We start from the raw sequence: 27576 nt of genomic DNA, 5'->3' as shown, positions 1-27576 counted from the left end.
CTTGCTTGCTTGCTCAGCCAATATGTGGACACAATATAAATAACTTACGAGTGTTTGCAAAGACGTTTAATCGTTCAAGGCTTAGGTTTTTTTCCACAGACCTTCTTTACAGGGCCAAGAACACTACAGTCAAGCCACCCTGAACATATGCTTTATGACTTATAACTCACAAAAAGCATAAAACGCAAGTCTTTTCCATGCTAACTTGGAAAAAGTCCTGTAAATTTATGGCTGCAAATTCCAACCAACATAAAAGCTCTGCCTCTTCTCCTTCCAGCCAAATTGTAGTCATGCCAGATGAGAGAGCCAAGGTACTGAGAAAAGCAGAGAAACGAGATTTTTACAGGATTCCAGCCTTCTCTTAAAATGTAGGAAAATACACACATCAGTGTAACTGACAATTTATTCATTCCACTTGCTGCTCTTATTTCACTCTGAGCTTGAGCAACTGGTAGGGGCAGATGCCAAGTCTCACCACTTGAGGCAGCTTCCCAGGTGGTAACCAGTTGTAACTGGGACGGAAGAGCTCAACAACTCTAGACACTTTGTGAGTCCATGATGAGAAGTCATGGTACAAGATAAGGCAACAATCCCCAGCTGAGGTCTGAGACAGCAAAGAGGTTTCCGGAACCTGAGGGTGTGCAGCTTTTAATGACCATTTCATCTCCCATTTATAACAAATTAGAATATCATTAAACATTTGGGATTTTGCCCAAAGTGATAACGAAGACTGGCATTGGTAAAGCTTCTACATTTCATGTTGTATTTGCACAGTTTAGCAGCAGGCAAAGGAGGCACAGTAGAGTGCCTTGTTGATTCTAAGCCAAGGCCAGTAGCAGAAACTTCCCCAGTGAAGGCAGAATATACCTCTCTGCCTCTTAACTTGGGTTTGGCCACGTGACTTCCTTTACTCAATAAGATAACGCAGAAGGCCTCTTGGGTTTGCACTTGCACCCCGGTGCCTCTGTCGCAGTCGTGAGAGGAACCTTCTTCAGGCAGCAGCTGCCCACAGGCCTGACTCAGAATGCACTCAGGTGGAGCTGGCCCGAGCCCATACCTCAACCAAGGGAAGCCAAGCCTAGCTGGACCTATGCTGGAAGCAGAGCCACCCAGCTGAGCTCAACCCAGATCAACCAAACCCCAGCCAACCTTTAGTTGCATGAGCTAAATAAATGCTCATTGTTAATTTTACACTGAGTTTGGGGGTGGTATGCTGTGCAGTGACAGCCTAGGCAGAGAACAAAAGGGAAGTACGGGAAGCCAGGGGAATAATGCACAATAGCTTTTCCCTGCCTCCTTCCCTGGACAAATGGGTGGCAACATACAGGATTACAATGATGAAGTCCATAATTGCTTTAAAAAGATCCCCATGATTTCTCCAAGAATACCCCAGCTTCCGTGTCCCTTGGTGGGATAATTCCAAGATGTATCCTACACCATCTGTCACAGATCCCCAATGGGGTTGAGCCCCAGCTACCCACTGTCACCGGCTCATGGTCACATCCTGATGGCCCCCTGCTTTCCCAATCCCACCCTCTCCTTCACTGTGTGTCCGAGTGTCACTGCACACAAATTCTTGACCCAAGCCAAGGTATGGCTCATTTTTACAAATAAAAACTAACATTCATGGAGCACTCGAATGTGCCAGACACCACGACACGCAGATGACTTCACCGCTCTCCATTTTGTCATCGGTAAAATGGGGACAAAGACGGGGCCTCGCTACCTCTTAGGGCTGTGTGAGGAAAGAACGGGTAACGTACCTAGAACAGGACCTGACTCATCGCAAGCCTTAAAGCAATGCTCCTATTTCCAACAAGACTCACTTATTCTTATTACTATCAGGCTTCTAAGCTGCATCTGCATGTTGGAAAGAACCAGTAGAATTGAAGAAAATATGGAGGGAAAAAGAAGAATGAGTAAAGAGAGAAATTCTTCAGGAAATTACTTTAAAATTCTCAGCCAGCGGATGGCAGCACTAGCCTTTAATTAAACAGTAAGCAGGGAGCGCAACAGGAAAAACAAGCATTCCCACTACATTTAATAGACTGGTGATGGGTAGTAAGGAGGGCACGTATTGCATGGTGCACTGGGTGTTATACGCAACTAATGAATCATCGAACTTTACATCGGAAACCGGGGATGTACTGTATGGTGACTAACATAATATAATAAAAAAACATTAAAATAAAAAAAAAAATAAGTGAGATTCAGTCGCATGGAAAGAAGAGAAGCCTGAGAACCAGAGAACATCAGAGAGGAGTCCAGCGAAAGACACCAGTCAGGCTGTGCTTCTCCATGTGCAAGGCTAAGGCACGGGAGGTATTTCCAGCAGAGCTGTTTCAGATGGGCCCCTTATAGTGGCCTGAGGATTTTGGTCTGGTGAGCAGAGGCTTACGCTTGCTCTAGACCCTACCAGAGCACCCTCTGGGTACCGTGAAATAGGGCGCTCAAACCCAGCCACTGGGGCCTCAGGGCTCAGCCAGGAGGAGAAGGAAATGGATCACCCAGGTGGGATTGAAAATGACCCATCCCTGCTTACCCAGGGGAAGTTGGGGAGTCTTCCCAAAGGTAGCTGCTTACTTGCCGCTTGCCAAATTCTCCGCTGGTGAGGTCATCCCACCAGCCCTACCCTTCCATAGCATGCTCCTCAGTCCAGGATCCAAACGGAGGCCAGAGGAAGGGGAGGGAGTAAATCCCATGTGCTTTGATCACACCTGCACAAGGGCTGCCATTTCTGTCAAACCCGCAGGCCACATCAGCATGGTGGGGTTCAGCCAAGTGCACCACGGAAGCCATCACACAGCTGGGCCTTGAACCCAATCTTTGCCAATGCCCAACTGCAATCAAGGGCAAGTTACTTGACCTCTTAGCACTCAGTTTCCCCATATGCTAAGTGAGGATAATAATGATCCTGCCCTTATAGGGCTGTTGTGACGATGAAATGTGACTATGAACATGGTGGTAGTTTCACAAGGCCAAGTGTTCATAAGGTAAAGCCCTCCTGAAATCTCATGGGAACAAAGTGATTTGAGAGACAGACCATTTGACCCTTCCCCTCCCTCTCTGCTGGTTCCCCCCGAGTGAGACATGAGAGAGCCACACTTTCATCACCTGCCACCGCTCCTCCCCATTGACAATGGGAGGAAAGGGAAGAGTAAAAGAAAAGAGTCTTCCTACCAACTATGCCCCCTGCGCTCTGCCACACCCCTCCCTCTCAATCCCCTTTTTAGAGTTAGGCGAGTGGGGAAAGGAGAAAATGGCCGGTGTCTCTTCTATTCTGTATCCATCTCAGCGTCTTCCTGCTGTCCACTCTCCAGCCCAGTGCCATTTTTCTCGTAAATTATTGGCCATGCACGTGGTTTCCTTTCATTCTCTGTCGTAATGTTGTTAATTCCCTGAGTACAATAATGGCCTTTCACGTGGTGTTGTGGGTTGCAAAGATGACCGCAGTTCTGTATCCTCCCTATATGCCTGCCCTTTGCAAGGCGGCTTTGCAGTTCCTCCCATCAAAGGCTGTAGACGATTTTTCTTCTCTTGAATCTGGATTGGCCTGTAACCTGCTTTGGCCAATAGAATCTGGCAGATGTGACCCTGTGTCATTTCAAGCCCTATCCTCAAGAAGCCATGTGTGCTCACTCTCTTGGAGCCCTAACCTGCAGGGCGAGGAGAGACATGTAGAAAAGAGGTGAGCCATCCCAGGTGTGGCCGCCATCACCTGGCAGCTGATTGAAGATGCATGTGTCAGCCCAGCTGAGCAGGCCAGACCAGCGGAGTCCAGCCCAAACCATCAACCTGTAGAATCCTGAACTAAATAAATGACCATTATTTTAAGCTACTACGTTTTGGGTTTTTTTTTTTTTAAGGCAGCAAAAGCTAACTGATGGATTGGGCCATAAAAAACATGATTAAAGACTTAAATTTGCCTCATATTTTGCATGCATTTATTTATCCTTCATAATAATAATAAAAAAAAAAACAATCCTCATATTCTGGTCCTGCTGCTGCCTCCATTATTATTGGAGCCCTACACCCGCTAAGCATAGGGTAAAATAGTGGACATTCTGGACAAGGTAGAGATAGGAGTTATTCACAGTTCTCGAGCAGCTGCAATGACATGCACATAACTAAATACAAGATGAAAGACACAAGTGCCACCATCCTATGAGTAAAGGCTGCCCAGAATGAATGCAGAAGCTACATGTCATATTTCAACATTCGCACCAAAATCAAATTTCCCATGTCGCACGTCTGAAAATATATTTCACTTGGATAACGACGCAGTGAAATAGAGTGTCTCAGAGCCCTGCCAGTTCCTGCTATTGTTAATTGACCGTTGCATTTCATTGAAGTTGTTTTTTTATAGAAGTCAAACATGAAGATGTTTTATCTAACAGGAAAGACAGAGGAAGTGAAAAAGAAACCCCTGACCTCAAAAGACAAATCTTTAGCAGCAAGATAAGACGTCGGTATTTATATCTGGAATTTTGCACTTCCTTACCCTACTGGCATCATTGTCGAGAAAATTCTCAGTTGATGCCCTCTGGTATTTATGTCTCCTGCCTTTATGCATTGTCTACGGGGAGTCAGAATCTGTGCTAGAAGACATGAGGTGAGGAGACAGGAGACAGTCTCATCCCTGGCCTCAGGGAGCCTGAAATCAAACAAGAAATTAACCATGTTGATAACATAGAAGTATCTGGTCACACAAATGACTATTACTTCACATGATATGGAAAAGTATCTCACGTGACATGAGCAGATCCCACGGAATCTAAGCTCATGGGGGGACGGTAGTTGGCTTCCTAAGAGAACTGTCTCAGCCAGGACTGGCAGCGTTTATCTGGGGTTTGAATTCAGGAAACAGAGTCACAAAAGACTATGTAAAGCTAAATCTCCTGTTTTACTATCTTCTCCTCTTATGCCAAATGGGTTGGCTTTCTCTGAGAGCAGTGGTGTCTAAGTGGCAGCAATGGCCCCAGCTCTTGATCCAGAAGGAGCGGACAGCTGGGCAGTGGTAGATCTCATAAGCTCTGGTAGACCAGACCTGGACTCAAATCCCAGCTCATGGTGTGGCCCTGAGTGAGTCACATCATCTCAATGGGCCCCCATTTCCTTACTTGTAAATGAGTGTATTGTCCTCTACCTTACATGGTGTTGCAGAAGGTATAAATGAGACACCTCGAAACAATGACAATGTTAGTGCTGCTCATGAATCTGCTGTGGGGGCAGGGCTGAACAGGAATAGTTCATCAGGGACAGCTTGTCTCTGCTCTGGTCAACATCTGGGGGCAGCTCCAAGGCGGGGAGCTGGAGCCACCCAAAGTCTCAATCACATGTCAGTATGGCCTTATGTGGGGCTGGTGGCTGGAACCCCTACACATGGCCTTTCTGGGCCAATGGTGGCTGGTCTCAAAGACAAGTGTGCCTAAAGAATGAGAGAGGCAGGTACAAACCATGTTGTCTTTGATGATCTGGATTTGAAGCCACTCTGTGTCCCTTCTGCCACCTTCTCTCTGTCACTGAGTTCTACCCAGACTCCAGGAGAGGAAAAGTAGACTTCCCTGCCTGAGGGAGCATGTCTAGGTTCTAATCAATAGTGTTGTGGCCATTTTTGGAAAATTAGATCTGCCAGTGATGTCTACTGACATTCCTTTGATGCTAATTCCCTGTTATATGGAGACCTATGATGCTACAGGAAAAAAAAAAAAAGAGAGAGAGAGAGAGAGAAAGAGAAAAGTGGGGTTGGGAAGAAATGTACAAGAGAGGGCAGACAGAGTAAGGTTTTTATGTTGGGATGGGGTCACACCATCGCAATGCCCTCTTGGTGAGCAACCAGCTTCTTTGTGCTCCCTGGTGGCCCCATTTCTACGATGGGGACAACAGCAGTGCCTGCTTCATGGTGGTGTTGTGGGCATTAAATGAATTAATCCATTAAAGTGCTTAGAGCCTCACCTGACACGTAGTCTATGCTCCATAAATGGGAGCTATAGTTTACGTTCTCCTCAACCGCCTTGGTGTTGGTTTGGCCCTGCAGCCAATGCATCTTACACTGACTCGCTCAGACACCTGGAAATGGGTACGAAGCTGCCCATCAGAGAAGTCACACCCGCACCAACATAACCGAGCTAGAGCACACAATCTCTCTGACGGCACGGTAGAACCTGGAAATCATTGCCACACACTGGGTTTTATCATCTCAATGTTACATACCTTCACACTGGCATGTCCCCGTCTCCCTCTTCAGTTCAGCCGCAGCCTCCCCAGTGTCCTGAAGGGCTTGCACATTTTATCTTTTCCAGTGGAAGTTCAGAAGTCCGGATCTCTTGTCTCCATCTACAACACACAGAATTAGCCATTTAGGGTTTTGGAAGCATTTTAAAGATACTGTGAACAACCACATAGCAGACTTGCCTCACCAGGCTCTGGAAGGATGCAGTGATAGCTGTGAGTGCGGCCAGTGGCCTTCCCTTCCTTGTCTGGCCCTCATTCTCACCTCTGGGCCAGGTAACTAAAGACGGGCTTTCTTTACCAGAACGTTCTCTAAATCCCTATGCCAATGCTCAGATTTCTAAAACTCTGAAATACTCTTTCACTTAAAAAAGCTAATTAGGAACCAAACTCCCTTCTCTATCAATTAAGTGTCAATTTGTTTTCCATTATCCCCTTGCAACATGTCAGCTTCTACAAATTTAAAGAGTTGTGCAATCTTCCAGTCTAGGACTTCGAAATGGGACCAACTGAATAAGAAATTGTGAATTATCCCGAGATCATGACCTGAGCTGAAATCAAGAGTTAGACACTCAACCAACTGAGCAACCCAGGTGCCCCCCCCAACTCTCTTTTTTAATTCAGGTTTTCCTCGGACTCCTATTTTACACATAGATAAGATTACTGATAAAGGGTCGAAGTAAGCTTTAAGGCCCATTCACATCACTTCACAATGTCTTCTAGAAATCTTTGCTAACAGATACACAAGAAGTTGGGAGTTAATTTACTGGCCCACTAAATTCAGGGTAAGCCACACAGTCACACCCAGCAAAGAATGTAAACCAATACTATTAGAAGCAACAATATTAATTTAGGAGTTAAGATGGCGGAGGAACAGGCGTCCCCTTTTTCAGCTGGTCCCCTGAGTTGGGCTGGATATCTACCAGACCATCCTGAATACCCATGGAATCAGCCTGAGATGTAGGAAGATACATCTAGATCTCTACAAATGAAGATCTCCAGCGCTGAGTATTGTGGTACGAAGCAGGGACCTGTTAATCTGAGCACAGATATCGGAAGATAAACGGAAGGGGGAAGGAGCCTCCATGCTCGGGTGCCGGGAAGCAGTAGCCACCTGCACTGGGGAGCGGGCGGACTCACGGACCGGCACCTGCAAGAGAGCAGACTGAGACCGTGAGCCTGGGAACACACGTGCAACCAGACTGAAAACAGGCGTTCCGGAGCACCCCCGAACCATACTGAAACAGGGAGCTCGGGAGCACGCGCGGGGGTGGCTGGCGGCTGGCGGTGTTAGAAGCACAAAGGACAGAGACGTGCGGGCCCTGGAAGTGAGGGCTGAGACGCTGGCTGCAGGGTACACAACCCGGAACACTGCAGGGTTTTTAGCAGCACCAACAGAAACAGAGTTAAAGAGGCCAAGAGAGCTCAGTGCAGAGCGGACTGCGATCTCTCTGTTCTGAGACAGAGGCTGAGATTCGGCCACTGCTACTCTGACTCTCAGAAGAGCCACAGAAAACTGCCAGGGAAAGCTGCCAGAGAACAAAAGCCCGGAAATACCGGTTCACTTTGTGCCCATCCCCACCACCCCCCTCGCAGGGGATGGGGCAACTCTACCCAAACAGGGTTGCCTGAATATCAGCATGGCAGGCCCCTCCCACAGAAGGCAGGCTGAAAAATCAAGAAGCCCACATCCCTAAGGTCCCTATAAAACAAGAGCACGCTGCCTGGGTCTTGGTCAATAATTCGGGCTCTGGGCAACCCTGCAACCTCTCCTCATCAGAATGACAAGAAGGAGAAATCCCCCCAGCAAAGAAAAGATAATGAGTCTGTGGCCTCTTCCATAGAACTGATGGATATGGATATAACCAAACCATAAGAAGTGGAGTTCAGAGTAACAATGGTCAAGATGATGTGTAGACTTGAAAAAAATATTAACGAAAATATAGAATCCCTAAGGGCGGAAATGAGAGTGAATCTGGCAGAAATTAAAAATGCTATGAATCAAATGCAGTCAAAACTAGATGCTCTGATGACCAGGGTAAATGAGGCAGAAGAATGAACTAGTGAACTGGAGGATGGGATGGTAGAAGGGAAAGCTGAAACAGAAACTTGCCTAAAAAAATTCCAATCTCAAGAACGTAGTTTACGGAGATTACTGACTCAATGAAACGTTCCAATGTCAGAATCATCGGCATCCCCGAGGGTGTGGAGAAAGAGAGAGTTCAAGAAGAGATATTTGAAAAAAATTGTAGTTAAAAAGTTCCCTAATCTAGCAAAGGAAACAAGCATTCATGTCCAAGAGGCAGAGAGGACCCCTCCCAAATTCAACCACAACAAACCTATGCCATGTCACGTCATAGTGCAATTTGCAAATATTAGATCCAAGGATACAGTATTGAAAGCAGACAGGACAAAGAAATTTCTCACATACAAAGGCAAAAATATCAGGATTACATCAGACCTGTCTACACAGACCTGGAATGAGAGAAAGGGCTGGGGGGGGGCATTTTTAAAGCTCTTTCAGAGAAAGACATGCAGCCAAGGATCCTTCATCCAGCAAGGCTGTCATTCAGAATTGACAGAGAGATAAGGACCTTCCAGAATCACCAGACACTGACTGATTTTGTAACCACGAAACCAGCCCTACAGGAGATATTAAGGGGGGTTCTATAAAAGTAAAAAGGCCCCAAGAGGGATACAGAACAGAAAGCCACAATCTATAGAAACAAAGACTTTACAGGCAACATGGCATCATTAAAATCATATCTCTCAATAATCACTCTCAATGTGAATGGCCTAAATGCTCCCATAAATGCCACAGGGTTGCTGACTGGATAAAAAGACATGACCCATCCATTTGCTGTCTACAAGAGACTCATTCTGAACCTAAAGATACATGGAGACTAAAAGTGAAGGGATGGAAAACCATTTTTCATGCCATTGGACCTCAAAAGAAAGCTGGGGTAGCAATTCTCATATCAGACGGACTGGATTTTAAACTAAAGACTGTAGTTAAAGATACAAAAGGACACTATATTATACTTAAAGGATGTATCCAACAAGTGGATATGACAATTATAAATATCTATGCCCCCAACAGGGGAGCAGCAAGATACACAAGCCAACTCTTAACCAGAATAAAGAGACATATAGATAAAAATACATTAATAGTAGGGGACCTCAACACTCCACTATCAGCAATAGACAGATCACCTAAGCAGAAAATCAACAAAGAAACAAGAGCTTTGAATGCCGTACTAGACCAGAAGAACCTCGTAGATATATATAGAACACTACACCCCAGAACAAAAGAATACTCATTCTTTTCGAATGCACATGGAACGTTCTCCAGAATAGACCATATGTTGGGTCACAAAACAGGTCTCAACAGATACCAAAAGACTGAAATTATTCCCTGCATATTCTTAGACCACAATGCATTGAAATTGGAACTCAATCACAAGGAAAAATTTGGAAGAAACTCAAACACTTGGAAACTAAGAACCATCCTGCTCAAGAATGAGTCAATAAACCAGGAAATCAAAAATCAATTTAAACAATTTATGGAGACCAATGAGAATGAAAACACAATGGTCCAAAACCTATGGGACACTGCAAAGGCAGTCCTAAGGGGAAAATACATAGCCATCCAAGCCTCACTCAAAAGAATAGAAAAATCTAAAATGCAGTTTTTATATTCTCACCTCAAGAAGCTGGAACAGGAACAGAGGAACAGGCCTAATCCACACACGAGAAAGCAGTTAAGCAAGATTAGAGCAGAGATCAATGAATTAGAAACCAGAAGCACAGTAGAGCAGATCAACAGAACTAGAAGCTGGTTCTTTGAAAGACTAAATGAGATTGATAAGCCACTGGCCAGACTTATTCAAAAGAATAGAGAAAGGACCCAACTTAATAAAATTATGAATGAAAAGGGAGAGGTCACAACCAACACCAATGAAATAGGAAGGATCATTAGAAACTTTTATCAACAGCTTTATGCTAATAAATTAAACAACCTGGAAGAAATGGATGCCTTCCTGGAAACCTATAAACTACCAAGACTGAAACAAGAAGAAATTGATTTTTTAAATAGGCCGATTAATTCTGAAGAGATTGAAGCAATTATCAAAAACCTCCCGAAAAACAAGACTCCAGGACCTGATGGATTCCCCAGGGAATTCTACCAAACATTCAAAGAAGAAATAATACCTATTCTCCTGAAGCTGTTTCAAAAAATAGAAACAGAAGGAAAACTACCAAACTCATTCTAAGAGGCCAATATTTCCTTGATCCCCAAACCGGGCAAAGACCCCATCAAAAAGGAGAATTACAGACCAATATCCCTGATGAATATGGACGCCAAAATTCTCAACAAGATCCTAGCTAATAGGATCCAACAGTCTATTAAAAGGATTATCCATCGTGACCAAGTGGGATTCATCCCTGGGATGCAAGGGTGGTTCAACATTCGCAAATCTATCAGTGTCTTAGATTTTATCCAGAAAGAAAAATTTAAAAATCATATGATTCTCTCAATAGATGCAGAAAAAGCATTTGACAAAATACAGCATCCTTTCCTGATTAAAACCCTTCAGAGTGTAGGCATAGAGGGTACATTCCTCAATCTCATAAAAACCATCTATGAAAAGCCTACAGCAAATATCATTCACAATGGGGAAAAGCTGGAAGCCTTTCCCTTAAGATCAGGAACACGACAAGGATGCCCACTCTCACCACTATTATTCAACATAGTACTAGAAGTCCTTGCAACAGCAATCAGACAACAAAAAGGGATAAATGGTATCCAAATCGGCAAAGAAGAAGTCAAAATGTCTCTCTTCGCAGTTGACATGATACTCTATATGGAAAACCCAAAAGAATCCACCTCCAAACTTCTAGAAGTTATAGAGCAATTCAGTAATGTGGCAGGATACAAAATCAATGCTCAGAAATCAGTTGCATTTCTATACATGAACAATGAGACTGAAGAAAGAGAAATTAGGGAATCCATCCCATTTACAATAGCACCAAAAACCATACGTTACCTTGGAATTAACTTAACCAGAGACGTAAAGGATCTATATTCTAGGAACTACAAATCACTCTTGAAAGACATTGAAGAAGACACGAAAAGATGGAAAAATATTCCATGCTCATGGATCAGAAGAATTAACATAGTTAAAATGTCTATGCTACCCAGAGCAATCTACACTTTCAGTGCTATCTCGATCAAAATACCAATGACATTTTTTCAAAGAACTGGAACAAACAGCCCTTAAATCTGTGTGCAACCAGAAAAGGCCCCAAATCACCAAGGAGTTGTTGAAAAGGAAAAACAAAGCTGGGGGCATCACAATGCCGGATTTCGAGCTGTACTACAAAGCTGTGATCACAAAGACAGCATGGTACTGGCACAAAAACAGACACATAGACCAATGGAACAAAATAGAGAATCCAGAAATGGACCATCGGTTGTTTGGGCAACTAATCTTTGACAAAGCAGGAAAAAACATCCAGTGGAAAAAAGACAGTCTCTTCAATAAATGGTGCTGGGAAAGTTGGACAGCTATATGCAAAAGAACGAAACTTGACCACTCTCTCACACCATACACAAAGATAAACTCCAAATGGATGAAAGACCTCGATGTGAGACAGGAATCCATCAAAATCCTAGAGGAGAACATAGGCTGTAACCTCTTTGATATCAGCCACAGCAACTTTTTTCATGACACATCTCCAAAGGCAAGAGAAACAAAAGAAAAAATGAACTCGTGGGACTTCGTCAAGATAAAAAGCTTCTGCACAGCCAAGGAAACAGTCAAAAAAACCAAGAGGCAGCCCATGGAATGGGAGAAGATATTTGCAAGTGACACTACAGATAAAAGCCTGGTATCCAAGATCTACAAAGAACTTCTCAAACTCAATACACAAGAAACAAATAAACAAATCATGAAATGGGCAGAAGATATGAACAGACACTTTTCCAATGCTGACATACAAGTGGCTAAGAGACACATGAAAAAATGTTCAAAATCATTAGCCATCAGATAAATAAAAATCAAAACCACATTGAGATACCACCTTACGCCAGTTAGAATGGCAAAAATTGACAAGGCAAGAAACAACAATTGTTGGAGAGGATGTGGAGAAAGGGGATCCCTCCTACATTGTTGGTGGGAATGCAAGTTGGCACAGCCACTCTGGAAAACAGTGTGGAGGTCCCTTAAAAAGTTAAAAACTGAGCTACCCTATGATCCAGCCATTGAACTGTATTTACCCCAAAAATACAGACGTAGTGAAGGGCCATATGCACCCCAATGTTCATAGCAGCATTGTCCACAATAGCTAAATTGTGGAAGGAGCTGAGATGCCCTTCAACAGATGACTGGAGTAAGAAGATGTGGTCCATATATACAATGGAATATTACTCAGCCATCAAAAAGAACGATTTCTCAACATTTGCTGCAACATGGACGGGACTGGAGGAGATAATGCTAAGCAAAATAAGTCAAACAGAGAAAGACAATTATCATATAGTTTCACTCATTTATGGAACATAAGAAGTAGGAAGATTGGTAGGAGAAGAAAGGGAAGATGAAAGGGGGGTAAACAGAAGGGGGAATGAATCATGAGAGACTATGGACTCTGGGAAACAATCTGAGGGCTTTGGGGGAGGGGAGGAATGGGATAGGCTGGTGATGGGTATTAAGGAGGGCACGTATCACATGGTGCACTGGGTTTTATATGCAAGTAATGAATCGTGGAACTTTACATCAAAAAATAGGGATGTACTGTATGGGGACTAACATAATATAATAAAAAAATATTATTATATTGGGGCGCCTGGGTGGCGCAGTTGTTAAGCATCTGCCTTCGGCTCAGGGCGTGATCTCGGCGTTATGGGATCAAGCCCCACATCAGGCTCCTCCGCTAGGAGCCTGCTTCTTCCTCTCCCACTCCCCCTGCTTGTGTTCCCTCTCTCGCTGGCTGTCTCTATCTCTGTTAAATAAATAAAATAAAAAAATCTTAAAAAGAATATTATTATAAAAATTAATAAATAAATACTCATTGCCAAAATAAACAATATTAATTTAATATATTAGATCATGTTGTTATGCTAAAACTCAGTCCCTCCTTGTAATGTGACTATAACAGAGTTCCATCTTCTGTGAGGGAAGAACTACCATAAGAGAATAAACCAAGAATTTCCCTTACGATTTTAAAGCAAAGACTGTAATAAGAGACAAAGAAGGAAAACATATAATCATAAAAGGAACAATTCAACAAGAAGATAAAACAATTGTAAATATTTATGCACCCAACATGGGTGCACTCAAATACATAAAACCATTAATAACAAACATAAATGAAGTAACTAATAATAATGCAATCAATAGTAGTAGGGAATGTTAATACCCCACTTACGTCAATGGATAGATCATCCAAACAGAAAAATCAACAAAGAAACAATGGATTTGAACACATATTGGACCAGATAGATTTAACAAATGTATTCAGAACATTCAATCCTAAAACAGCAGAATATACATTCTTTTCAAGTTCTCCAGAATAGATTACATATTAGGCCACAATATGTCTCAGCAAATTCAAAAAGATCAGTCATACCATGCATCTTTTCTGAACACAAGTATATGAAACTAGAAATCAACCACAAGAAAAAAGCTGGAAAGAGCATAAATACATGGAGGTTAAATAATATGCTACTAAACAATGAATGGGGCAACCAAAAAATCAAAGAAGAAATTAAAAAATACATGGAGACAAATGAAAATGAAAACCAATAGTCCAAAATCTTTGGGATGCAGCAAAAACTGTTCTAAGTGGGAAGTTCCTTAAGAAGCAAGAAAAATCTCAAATAAACAAGTGAAACTTACACCTAAAAGATTCTGAAAAAGAAGAACAAACAAAGCCCAAAACCATCAGAAGGAAGGACATAATAAAGATTAGAGAGAGATACATGAAACAGAAACTATAAAAACAATAAAACAGATCAATGAAACCAGAAGCTGGTTCTTTAAAAAGATCAATAAAACTGATGAACTTTTAGCTCCATTCATAAAAAGGGAGGGGAGGAGGGTGAGTAAAAAAGAGAGAGAGGAGGGAGGGAGAGAGAGTGAGAGAGGAAGCACTTAAATAAATAAAATTAGAAATGAAAAAGGAGAAAGAACAATCAGCACCACAGAAACACAAAGGATTATAAGAGAATTTTATGAAAAATCATATGCCAACAAATTGGACAACCTGGAAGAAATGGAGAAATTCCTATAAACACAAAGCCTCCCAATAGTGAATCAGGAAAAATAGAAATGTTAACAGAATGATTACCAGCAATGATATTGAATCAGTCATCAAGAAACTCCCAACAAATGAAAGTCCAGGTCCAGATGGCTTTACAGGGGAATGTTACCAAACACACAATGAAGAATTAATAGTGATTCTTCTCAAACTATTCCAAAAAATAGAAAAGGAAGGAAAACTTCCAAATTCATTCTATGAGGCCAGCATTACCCTGAAACCAAAACCAGATAAAGACTCCGCTAAGAAAAGAGAACTACAGGCCAATATCCCTAATGAACATGGATGCAAAAATTCTCATAAAATATTAGCAAACCAGATCCAACACTAAATTAAGAAATCATTCGTCGCAATCAAGTGGGATTTATTCCCAGCTGCACAGATGGTTCAATACTTGGAAATCAATCAATGTGATATACTACATCAATAAGAGAAAGGATAAAAGCCATGTGATCATTTCAAAAGATGCAGAAAAAGCATTTGACAAAGGACAACATCCATGCATGATAGAAACCCTCAACAAAGTAGGTAATATACAGAACTGTTGAATCACTATAATGTACACCTGAAACTAATGTAACACTGTATGTTAACTATACTGGAATTAAAATTAAATTAAAATTTAGAAATTAAATTACAAGAAAATAAAAGAAAAAAGAAAAAGAATTACCCTTCAATGCAGCAAATTTGGTGTGTGGAGAGGCTTGCAGTAGTGAGAGGCACCCATAAACAGACCACCTGGGGCCACAGCAGGCACTAGGGTCCATATCATGCTGACTCCAGGCCATTCACTCCCACAGTGGAATGGCAGGTGTAATGCTCACACAATTCCTATTACCCCAGTCTCTTCTCCACTCTCGACACTCTCCCTCCACATTTCAATATTTGAACTACTGCAAAGCTCTCATTTTTTACCCCACTAGACTGCATTTGTCCTTCACTTGGGGCAGACGTTATCTATATCCTAAGCCCACTTTGCTCCTTCCCTGTACCCTACCACAATTCCAATTTGTAGGACAATTTGGTCCTAAGGCAAATTAAATAAATGCAAATCCAAAAGCAGGCATTGAAATTACCTAGCACAGCCTGTCTAGAAGGCTCAGCTCTTCAAGGGCTCTTCTTCCTGCCTACATATCTAAGAAGTTTTAAGCATGCCTCATGCCTAGGTCACATCCCAATCAATGACAGCAGAATCCCTGGGGGTTGGACCCATGCAGCCCTATTTTTCAAAGCCCACTGGGTGATTCCAGTGTGCAGCAAAGGTGAAGAACCAGCGATCTAGCAATTAATGGCTTTCAAACTCTTTTGACTTCTGTCCACAGTAATAAATATATTTCACATCATGACCCATACCATACATATACATTCAAAACAGAAACAAACATTTTTTAAAAGATTTTAGTTGTTTCTTTGAGAAAGAGAGAGACACCACAAGTGGGAGGGGCAGAGGGAGAGGGAGAAAGAGAATCTCTGCTGAAGCAGGTTCGATCCCAGGACCCTGAGATCATGACCCGGGCTGAAATAAGAATCAAATGCCTAACTGACTGAGTCACCCAGGTGCCCCAGAAACAAACATTTTATACAACAGTACTTAGCTCTTTCTTTCTGATGTTTTCTATTCCATTCACTTTTATTTAAAACAAGGCTGGGGGCACCTGGGTGGTCCAATCAGTTATGTGTCTGACTCTTGGTTTCAGCCAGGTCATGAACTCATGGGTTGTGGGATCTGAGCCCCACAATGGGCTCTGTGCTCAGTGGGGAGTCTGCTTGAGATTCTCTCCTGCTGCCCCTCCCCCTACTTACATGTGTGTGCACTCTCTCTCAAGTAAATAAATAAATCTTAAAAAAAATAAGACAAGGCTGGATGTGCCCAACTTCCCATTTCACAATCTCTTAGGGGGTCATGACTCAGAGTCTGAAAAACACTGCCTTAGATGACCCAGAACAGTTATATTAATTAGTAAACACTATCCTCAGAATGAGCATATATTTCAAAAATTCCCAAAGAGGATGTATGAACCCCTGAGAATAAGTCCATATTTACAAATGTCCATTATGAAAATCTTTATTTTTTTTTAAAGATTTTATTTATTTATTCGACAGAGATAGAGACAGCCAGCGAGAGAGGGAACACAAGCAGGGGGAGTGGGAGAGGAAGAAGCAGGCTCATAGCGGAGGAGCCTGATATGGGGCTCGATCCCACAACGCCGGGATCATGCCCTGAGCCGAAGGCAGATGCCTAACCACTATGCCACCCAGGCGCCCCTGAAAATCTTTATAATCCAAATCTTTCATCTGACGAAACAGGACAGGTCAAACTCATATGTACATTCCCTCTCATTTGCACTTACGCCTGTGTGTTCATCTATTTGAAAAGTCTCTAAACAATTGCATCGTGGACCTCCAAACTTACCACTCTTCGACCTCAATGATGTTGTTTCAATGTGTGTAGCTCAGGGGTGCTGGTCTCAATTTTTCCTTTCCTCGTGCACCATCCATGCATCACATAATATGGAGCCTGAAGTACGTAATTGCATTAATACTATTGACTGAGTTCTAGCACCCTGGCATATATTTCCAATTTTGATTTAACAAAATAATGTACAAGGGAGGCTAAAGAGCACACCTGGCCATTGGGAGAAGGGGATTTGCTGTCACTGCAGTATCTTAGTTACCATGCTTCGAACATCAGACCATAGTTTCATGTATCTGGTGCTCTCACTACATGGGCAAAATAAAGAGAATTGAATGTTGCCACCAATATTCAATTTTCATCCCTAAGTACTTAAGGCAAAGTGTTCTGAGTCCCTGAGGGAAAAAAAAACCTGCCAGGCAAAATGCTATTAGCCAACTTCCAAAGAGGTTTTGACTTAGAAAAATACAAGAACTTACCAAACCCAAACAAATCTTAAGTATAGATATTAAACTGAGCTAATGGTGGATATATATGACATATGTTATAAAATCTTCCACACAGAAATGTGAAACATCAAACATAAAGATCATCTTTATAGAAGAAAAATATAACTGATCGTTAAAAAGAGCAGCTGACTAATGGGGGCTTCCCATCGGTCGGAGGGAAGCAGCTGGAAGGGTCTGGGAAGCTGTCCCAGCCTGGCTGTGTTGGTCTCACAGTGCGCACAGAGGCATTTCCTCAGCAAAGGGCGTCTGTTCTCACTTGGTCATTGAACTTTAATGTGGTCGTGTTCCTAAGAGAAATGCAAATTCATTTCAAACTTACATTGGTTGCCTAGCAAATGAGACTTTCTCTAGGGAATACTAAAGTGTCTCTCACCTTGACAACTTTAAATTATCTTAGGTTTTAATTTCATTTCTCTATGGAAAAAAAGCTAAATTTATGGGGGAGTGTCTTGATCACAACTATTCACTGATCAACAAATATTGATTAGCATCTATTATGTGTGATTGCACACACCTAATACTCATTGGAAGCTCTAAAGCCCTTATGAAATGTTTAAAAACTGAAACTCTCAAGGTAAAAGCAGATTGAAGAAAACAGGTTGCCAAACAGTGTTACCAAAGTTAGTGTGTGTTAAGAGAAAACATTGTTCTATAATCCTAACGAACTGGGAAATGTGGAGTTACACAAAGTAAAATAGGTTTTTTTGTTGCAAGACTTCTAGAGCTTCTATGTGAATATAATCTGGAAGGGTTAATTTATGTTCCAGTATCTCCCAACATTCTTTAACCAAAGAGCTTTTATTACTGACTATCTCAGGATTAGGCCAGTTGTGAAAGATGGTGACCTGGAGCATGCTTTCTCCCTCTTTTCTATATCTTTAAATTAACTGTATCAGAGAAAGGCATTGCCATCTATCTCTTTAGGAAGGAGGACAGAGAAAAAGAGTGCAAAGAAAAAGGTGCTACTATTATTAGAGTAAGACTCCGTATGGCTGGGTCGTCCAACACAGCAGCCATTAACCCTGCATGGCTATTGATCAGCTGTAATGTGGAGAGTCTGAATTCAGATGTGTTCTAAGTAGAAAATACACACTAGGTTTTGAAGACTTAGTAAAAAAATGTAAACCGCTTCATCAAAAAATTTTTACATTGCTCACATGTTGAAACTGATATACTGGATTAAAGAAAATATATTAAATTAAAATTAAAATTTATTTTGGGCGCCTGGGTGGCTCAGTCAGTTAAGCGTCTGCCTTTGGCTCAGGTCATGATCCCAGAGTCCTGGGATCCAGCCGCACATCAGGCTTCCTGCTCACCAGGGAGCCTGCTTCTCCCTCTCCTGCTCCCCCTGCTTGTGCTCTCTCTGTCAAATAAATAAATAAACAAATAAATATTTAATTTTACCTATTTTAAAAAACATTTAAAAATATAACCACTAGAAAATTAAAAGTGACATATGTGGTTCACATTATATTTCTTTTTTAAAAAAAGATTTTATATATTTGTTTGAGATAGAGAGCATGAGTGGGGGAGGGGGCGAAGGGGCAGAGGGAGAGGGAGAAGCAGACTCCCCACTGAGCAGGGAGCCCTACACGGGGCTCTATCCCAGGATCCCAAGGTCATGACCTGAGCTGAAGGTGTATGGCTTAACTGACTGAGCCACCCCATCACATTATATTTCTATTGGACAGCATTTCTTTATGGAATAGCCTTCAAAGCCTTACTGGCCACTAACACCACATGGATATCCCCATCCCTTGTCTTGTGCACTTCACACACACACACACCTGCTGGCATTTATTAAGAACTGATTACAGCCAAGGCAGTGTGTTAAGTACATTTCACGTGACTCCGTTACGCCATCACAGCAGCTTTATGAAGTAGGCAGCATTCAATTCTCATTTTATAAATATCTGGAAGAGGTGTTCATGGGCAGCACCAGCAGCTGGTCAGTCGTAAAGCCCAGATTCATCTTTGCTATTGACCACCACTGCCCCATCTGCTCGTCCTTGCCATCATGCCCCAAGTCTGCTCTGAGTTCCTGAACACGTGTGTCCCTCACTCCCTGAAATCCTCACTGCACTTAGTTAATGAATCTTAATTTATATACCTTTTTCACTGCATGGATTATTGTATTATCACTATTATAATTCTGTGCGATCCACATGATTCTCTCTGAAAACCAAGATGAATTCCACTCATTTAAATCTTCATGGAAAATAACACTTTGAGACCTCAGTCAGTATTTGATTAATGTATAGCATATCATATATTTAAACATATTATATACTCCTCTCATGCCTTTTACAAATGTAAATCTTGTTGTTGAAATAAGAATTGGATAAATTGATGCAGACGGCCATTACTGACAGGTGGAATCTAAAAGCAAATCAAGGGGCGCCTGGGTAGCGCAGTCGTGAAGCGTCTGCCTTCGGCTCAGGGCGTGATCCTGGCGTTCCGGGATCGAGTCCCACATCGGGCTCCTCGGCTGGGAGCCTGCTTCTTCCTCTCCCTCTCCCCTGTTGTGTTCCCTCTCTCGCTGGCTGTCTCTCTGTCACATAAATAAATAAAATCTTTAAAAAAAAAAATAAAAGCAAATCAAAAGAGAGCACCTGGAAGTCCAGTTTCCCCTCTGGTGGAGGAAACCTCTCAAGACCTTCCCAGGGCAGCTCCTCTACTTACAAAGAGTAGTTTCTCTCTCTTTCAGCGCATACTTGTCAAGTCGACCCTGTCCTCTGCTCTGGCCTTGTCCCTAAAGGGGATCCTGCCCCCCAACCTACTCCAACCATAGTGATGGGGGGAGAGGGAAGGAATTAAGATAGTAATCATGGGTAATTCCAAAACAGCATATTTCCGGTAAGTATAGAAGACTTCTTCCCTTAGCCATTTGTCTGAAAAGGGCACAGTAAAAGCAGACTAAAAACCCCTAATTGTACTGATCAGTCACTTCAAATGCTGATGTTTGCATGAGAATAGTAACATTTCCCAATAAAACACCTCCTGTTGACAGTTCTAGGAACATCAACATTTGGAGAAATATTTTTTGGTAATAGAAATTATAATACCTATGAAAAACCAGGATTCACTTTGATATATTTTTATGCCCTTCTCAAAGACTTTTATGTAATGGAGAAAATTTGGATTACTTCAGATCACTTCAAAATGGACATCCTGGCTAATTTTCCTTAACCAATGATCTTGATTTTTCCCCCAGAAGCCAGGTTGCCATGACTATATGAAGTTTTCCTCACGTCAGTGTACTCACATCCAAGTGTGAGGCATACCTCCTCTCCAGGTCAATCATTTTTCTTCTCTGGAATGTCTTCTTTCAAAGAACAGTCTAAGAATTTTCTTGACCTTCAACAATCTAAACCTTAGCACTGGGCCTCCAAATTAGATTCTTTGACTCTTATTTAAATATATTTCATTACGTTAAGTAAGATCCACAAGATTATTTTGAATAATATTCTCATAACCATGTTTACTATTTTGGAAACCTCTACTTATCTTCAGAAATGACTAGTATTTCTAGGAATGCACACATATATCCGTGGTAATTTTCAACTACTTCTATTTCTATTCTGCCAATTAATGAAAGGGGCAAGTAATTCATGCATTTATTCAATTTAACACACATTTGTTGGATTTTGTTCCAGGTCTAAGATGGACCCTGTAGGGGCACAAAGAGGGTTCTGTTTTTAGATGTAGGCATCTGAAGGGGGGGGGGGTGAAGATGGATGCAGGTTCAAGTATGCGAGCACAAGGAACGCCTGGCTAAAAGTAGATGTGCCAAGACAAAGGCATGGGAATCCAGGCTGACTGTGAGGGAACTGAGGGTTCTGAGGGAAAGGTAGGTCAGGCAAAGGCCTGGACTCAGGGGAGGGCTTCCACTGTATAAGGTAAACCTACGGGAGCCCCTGAAATCTCTATCTAGGGGTGGATGCTGGAAGTGGAAGGACAACTTAGGGCAGATAATGAAGAGCTGAGCTAGGGAACTATAAACTTGAACTTGGAAAGAAAGTGCCAGAAATAAGAGCTCTTATGCCAGATGCAAGGAGGAAGCATCCATTACAAACACCCAGAGTATAAGGAAGTCAGGAGAAGGGGCTGGTGTGGGCAGGTGGATGATGATGATATTTTTAGATAAGGTGAGTCTAAGTAGAGAAGTCCAGTGCAAGTTGAAAAATGAAGAGGAATGAATGCATAATCTGCATCGGGATAAATGGTCCCCTCCCCCAACCCACATATGCAAATAGAGAATGTAAGGAAGTGGTAAAACAGCTGTCCTCATGATTAGTAAGGCTAAGTGTCAAACTGCCTGTGTGGGAAGCAAGCAATTGGACCTGCTAGCCTTAATAAGATAGAGGAATCACTGATCTAAGTAGGTGTACTACTGTTTCATTTTTGGATAAGGTGAGTCTGAAGTTCTGAGGGAGATCCAGATTGAGAAATCCAATAGGCAGTTGGAGCACTAACACTGACAGATGCATAACTATATATCCAGAAAAGAGCATCTACAATGAAGGGGGTGATGGTCTATAGAAGTCAGATCACCCTGAAGCTTTCTATTTAATTCTGGGTACCACACTTTGATGAAAAAATTGGGGTCTGTCCCGAAGGGGAAAGAAATGAAATGTGTGACCATGGTTTGGGAAAAAAGCTTGAAGGAGCTTTGAATGCTTGACTTGATGAAAAGGAAAAGCAGGGAAAACGCCTTCCATCTTGTCAAAGAGGATTCAGACTTGACCTGTAACAGGTAAAAGGTAGACCTAGGAACCAAAGGACAGATACTAGGGGAAGGCACATTCCAAGACTCCCTGGACAGCACTTTGGCATAGGGGTGACTGCCTCATCATCAAGGAAACTGAAGCATAGACTGGATAACAACCCCAGGGGATGCCATTGAGGGGACTGAAGCATATGGAGGTGAGCTGGATAATAGTTTGATGTCCCTGTCAGTTCTATGACCCCATGGGAGGAGGCAGACTGGAGCAAAAGATATATGGGTAAGGGTCCCCTACAGAAAGCAGACAGGTGCGGCCACAGTTAAGATGCTCAAGACACAGATTGTAGCAAAAGAAAATAATGGAACTGTGGGAAGAATTTTGTACAAAATGAGAGAAAAGAAGCTAGTGGAGACAGAAATGTCATAAAAGAATAGGAAGAAAATTCAAAGACTGTCACATAACAAAAGACAAGGAAGGGGAAATTTATTATTGAGTATATATAGCTTTCATATAGTAAAGTGCACAATTGTTAAGGGTAGAGCTTGATGATTTTTCACACCATTCCAGAAGATTCTCTCAAGCCTTCCATATTCAGTACCTCCAAAGGATAATCACTTTTCTGATTTGTGGCATAGATTAGATTAGCCTTTTTTTGAACTTTATATAAATGGAACCATGCAATATGTACTCTTGTGATTTCTTTAAGTCAATATTATGTCTGCAAGATTCATCCATGTTATGTGTCAGTAGTTCATTCCTTTCTGTCATTATGTAGATAATGGAAGTTTCCAGGTTTTGGCTATCATAAATAAATACATGTGGACATAAGTACTCATTTCGGTTGGGTAACCTTCACAGTATAATCTCTGTGTCAGAGGGTATATATTCAGCTTTAGTCACTATAGCCAAACATAGTTTCAAAAATCTTGTACAAATATATATTCTCTCCCACAATGTAAGAGAGTTAAAATTCTCTACAACTTCATTAACACTTTGTATGTTGTCAGTCATTTTAATTTTAGCCATCTTGTTGGGTGTGTCGTGATATACTATTGTGCTATTTTAATTTCTCTGGTGAGAACAGCATTTGGTTGAGATGGGACCATCTCTGGCTGAACATTATTTTTTCATGTATTTAGTAGCCATTCTGATATCCTCCTTTATAAAGTGTCCACTCAAGTCTCTTGTCCATTCTTAAAGAGTGTCATCTGATATATATACACACACTTCTAGATTTGAGTCCTTGATTGGATGCACGTATTGTAAATTTTTTTTTTACAAATATCTTTTCAAAGTTTGTGGCTTGCTTTTTTTACTCTTTTAAGGGCATTTTGGATGAATGAAATTAATTTTAGTGAAGTCAAATTTATCCATCTTTTTCTTTTATTATCAGTTCTGTTTTTAAAAATCCTTGCCTTCTCAAAGGTCACAAAGATAGTCTCTTATGTTTTCTTCTAGAATGTTGATAGTTTCAGTTTTTTTTTTTTTTAAGATTTTTTATTTATTTATTTGACAGAGATAGAGACAGCCAGCGAGAGAGGGAACACAAGCAGGGGGAGTGGGAGAGGAAGAAGCAGGCTCATAGCGGAGGAGCCTGATGTGGGGCTCGATCCCATAACGCCGGGATCACGCCCTGAGCCGAAGGCAGACGCTTAACCGCTGTGCCACCCAGGCGCCCCGATAGTTTCAGTTTTAAGTCTATGATCCATCTTGAAATAATTTTTGTGTATGGCATAGGGATCAAGTTTAATTTCCTTCCTTACAAATCTACAAGTGACCTCACATCAACTATGGAAAAGACTCTCCTCTCGCTCACTTAATTGTAAGGTAGTCTTTCTTGTAAGTAAAGTGAGTGCTTATCTGTAGGTTTGTCTCTGGACTCTTATTTCTGTTCCATTGATCTATTTTTCCTTGTTTCAATGCCACAATTTCAATTATCTAGTTTTAGAGCAAGTCTTAAAACTGGTAATATGAAACCTCCAGATTTGTTATTCTTAAATATTTCCTTGTATATTATGATTACTTTTCACTTCCATTTAAATTTTGTAATCAACTTGTCAGCTTATACAGGAAAAACCCCTACTGGGACACTAATTAAAATTTCAAAGAATCTATACATCATTTAAGGGAGAACTGACATCTTTAAAATATTGAGTATTCCAATCCATGAACATGGTATATGCTTCTATTTTTTAAGATCTCAATTAATTTCTCCCAATATTTTGTACTTTCTGGTGTGTCATTCTTGCATACCTGCTGTTAAATTTCTTCCTAGATATTTTTTATGGTACTTTTTATATGGTAAACCATATATTTTTTTAACTTTTATAATTGTTGCTAGTATATTAATCTCTGAAAGACACTTTTAATTATTCTAATTTTATAACTTTCATTTCTTTTTCCTTACCTTAGTGCTCTGGTAAAATAGACGGTTAAGGTGGTTGACTTTTATTTTTTTTTAAGATTTATTTATTTATTTGAGAGAGAGAATGGGGGGAGGGGCAGAGGGAAAAGGAGAAAGAAACCATAGCAGTCTCAGAGCTGAGCATGAAGCCCCACACAGGACTCAATCCCATGACCCCAAGATCACCACCTGCACCGAAACCAAGATTCAGGTTCTCAACTGACTGTGCTACCCAGGCTCCCTAAGGTAGTTGCCTTTTAATCCTAGTTTGCTTTCAGTATTTTAAATTTAAATGTTAAATTCTACAAAGGAACCTTGATAATTTATTTGGACACTTCAGGAAGGGAGTGTAGTTCTTCGTTGATTGAAAAACTGTACCCTTCTATTTGGGAAAGACCACCACCTTGGACGGATCAAGCAGGTCTAGAACTGCCCTATATACTTCACGGGGCAGTACTGTGATCACCACTAACCACATATCTGACTCAAACTTTAATCTCTGGATGGTTCTTAGTGCCTATGTTTTATTCTCCCTTTCACTAGATCTAGGTCTCTGGATCTGGAGCTTAAAGTCCTGAGAGCACTGAATACTCACTATATGCTTGACATTGTATTAAGCCATTCCCAGGTAGTATTTCACTCAATCCTTGTGACAACCTTTGTAACAACAGATGAGGTAACAGGGGCACAGTGAAATGGGCTTACTTACCCACAGCCACACCACCATTATGCAAGGGAGCCAGCATCCAAACCAGGCACTCTGACTCCATAACACTGCCACTATGCCATTAGGAATCAAATCTTCTTGCCCCAGCCCTCTGTTCAAGGCCATGTCTTTTTATTACGGCCTAGACCATTGGGCATGTTTGCTCACCATGTAGCCAACAGGAAAGCTACTGAACTTGCATTTCATCAGAAAGCCTTGAAAATGGCAGCCATGTTCTTAATTTCTGCGTTCTTAAAGTTTTATCCCATTCGAGAACAAAGCAAACAGTTCTCTCCAGCATTCTGTCCTATAACTTACTTTTGTCAAAAGCAATAGGTAAAGCTCTGTAACTACAAAAGATAATTACCTGAAAATAACTCAATTGTTTCTCAGTGGAAAGGCTAGTTTATATGCAAAATTTAGAGAGGTGCATAATTCTTCTCAAAAGAGACATATTCTGTTCTATCAACTGTCTCTTTAAAAATTATCCAAAACAAAACTACTGCAAAGAGTATTAGGCATAGAAAGAGTCCTTATTCCTTGAGGCTTCATTCATAACAGTTATCTCTTACATCAAAATAAATCACCACAAGACTTGGTGACTTAAAACAACAATCATTTTATTAACTTTATGGTTTCTGAGGGTCTGGAATTCAGGAAGGGCTTGGCGGGGCAGTTGTGGCCAAGAGTTCTGAATGTGGTTGCAACCAGATGTTAGGTGGAGCTGGAACAAAAGGCGGGGGTGGGGGGAGGCACAGCTAGCATGGCTGGAGACCTGCCTACAGTCAACTAACTTCCTAAAGTTTCAGACCATGTGGTCTCCTCCCAGGGGCTAGTCTGGGCTTCCTCACAGCATGGTGGCCTTGGACAGGTATAACTACTTACATGGCAGCTCGGGGCTCTAGCAAGAATGTTCCAGAAAGCAAAGTGGAAACTGCTTTATCTCTTCCAAATTATCCTCAGAAGTAATGCAATATTATTCCTACCACATTCTATTGTCACAAGTGAGATACAAACATATCCAGATACATGGGGAAGGGATTAGACTTCCCTCTTGATGGAGAGCTGGCTAAGAGAACATGTGGGTTGGGCAATGATGTAGCCATCTTTGGAAAAATACAATCTGTCCCACAGTCTAAAGTTAGCCGTGTACTGCAAATGTCACGTATGAGGGAACCCATGCCATTCTCATTTTTCAGATGTGTAAACCAAGAGAAAGCATTTCTAATCTGTTTCTGGTTACACAGAAGAGGGGAAGAAACCACCACATCTGTTTAAACATGCAACTTTAAAGATAAACATAGCATATAGAAATTACTTTGTGAACTGTAAAATATGGCATAATTTACTGTGGTCATTCATCGCAATTTGGACATATCTGTGAAAAGTCTGTTATCTCTGAAAATCTGACATTTTATCATGACAGATGATGCTGTCCTTCAAAAGTTTCATCTATTTAACAAGCACCACTTGAATCGCCATTGGAAAGTATTTGGGTATTTCCTAGAGTTGTATTTAATGGAGAACTTGGAAAGTTAAAACTATCAACAAGATTGGTCTGACAAAATGTTTCCCATTGGAAGAGAGCACAGTTACAGGCAAGGAATACTTGCTTTGGCCTGGAGCTCAGGTAAGAAAAAAACATGGATGGACAAGGGCAACTCGCGAAAGGTGCCAGGTTATTGGTCAGTCTGCTGTCCAATTAGCATCTGCAAACCGAAATTCTTCATCTTCTCTCTCAAGTTTAGCCAACTCTCATTTCACCTCTTCCAGGGTTTTGTCCACTCTAGTTCTGATTTTTTAAATTTTTGATTCGGAGTATATATCTGTATATATATATATACACACACTCACACACATAAATATATATAAACATATATATACGTATAAATATATAAATATGTATGTATATATATACACATATATGTATACACTCATATACACACATACACACACACATATATATGAATATATATGTGGAAATGCTTATCTCAGGATAATTAATGCTGGAACACTACTGTTTTCTTCTACTTTGGGGTGCATGTGTGTGCACGCACATGTGTGTTTAGAGGGGGTGAGAATATTCATCCTCTGAAATGGTTTGATTCTTAAACTGCTTTCTTTTAACTGCAGTTTTGCTTGCATGTTGTCGCTGTTTTCTGCTCCTCCGACAATGTTTTCCTTCCTGGACCAGCAGTAAGTTCTCACAGACAGGAAACTGGGCTTGGGGAGGCTACCCAAATTTGTTGATTCAAACACGCCCTCTG

The 27576-nt window shown here is 41.4% G+C and overlaps 1 protein-coding gene across 2 annotated transcripts in view; it reads right to left on the bottom strand.

Annotated features, from left to right (window-relative positions):
• RIN2 (Ras and Rab interactor 2) overlaps window positions 1-27576 on the bottom strand; it is a 238662-nt gene that overhangs the window by 174204 nt on the left and 36882 nt on the right. For both annotated transcript variants that reach the window (XM_026502950.4, XM_026502951.4), the window contains exon 2: window positions 6214-6336. The gene's annotated coding sequence lies outside the window, so the exon portion shown is untranslated. The remainder of the gene's footprint in view (window positions 1-6213; window positions 6337-27576) is intronic.

This window comes from Ursus arctos, unplaced genomic scaffold (assembly GCF_023065955.2).
Source record: "Ursus arctos isolate Adak ecotype North America unplaced genomic scaffold, UrsArc2.0 scaffold_16, whole genome shotgun sequence".
NCBI classification, from domain to species: domain Eukaryota; kingdom Metazoa; phylum Chordata; class Mammalia; order Carnivora; family Ursidae; genus Ursus; species Ursus arctos.
Note: the sequence above shows the minus strand (reverse complement) of the source record. Positions and strands in the feature narration are given on the sequence as shown.